Here is a 792-nt window from a genome sequence, read left to right as displayed (position 1 = left end):
AATTAAAAAATCATTTTAATAAATAAATTATTTTAAATTTGGACTGAAGGAGACCTTTGAAGAGGACCGTCACAGAAAAGAATTGATTGACTTCTCCCTGGAAGACTCCCTGGTTTGCTTTGTATCTGCTTTTAGAGCACTACGACCCCAGGAAAAAAGAGAAGGGAAGGGAAGGGAAGGGAAGGGAAGGGAAGGGAAGGGAAGGGAAGGGAAGAGGACAGAGTTGAAGACGATCTTTTACCATCCCTGCCATCTCCAGGGCCAGCTGGCCGAAACGCCAAACCACAGGAACACGTGTGTGAGCTGAACTTCGTTAACCAGCATTCCTCTGCCTGTGGCTCATGCCGGCGAGGGCTCAAGTGCTCATTTCCCAGCAGAAACCTCTCCGTACAACCCACCCTGCCATTGCAGAGAACCCGTGCAATTATCAGAAATTAGCACCAAATTATAAATGGATCGAACAGGGTAGTAACAACAATTAGAACTAATTTATAAAGAATTCTAACAGGTTAGTAACAAGAAGATGCCATGGATAACAAGAGGCAAACCTTTCACCCAGGATTGATTAAATAACCTAAAAAAAAATCAAGTAGTTTAGTGATGAGCTTCCAAACATCCCAGTGACTAACAACGCTGCCGAAGCTTGCAATTACCACTGCCAGGCCTCCACTACAGATGTCCTCCCAACCACAAGCCCTTTGAGATGCTCTGCTCCGAATTCCCCCTCGGCTCACTCCCAGCATCTTCTCTGGCCGGGGAGGAGCGGACGGGGTGTCCCGGCTCAGCATCCTC

This window comes from Pterocles gutturalis, unplaced genomic scaffold, assembly GCF_000699245.1.
Source record: "Pterocles gutturalis isolate BGI_N339 unplaced genomic scaffold, ASM69924v1 scaffold35616, whole genome shotgun sequence".
NCBI classification, from domain to species: Eukaryota; Metazoa; Chordata; class Aves; order Pterocliformes; family Pteroclidae; genus Pterocles; species Pterocles gutturalis.
This window is presented reverse-complemented; position numbering follows the sequence as displayed.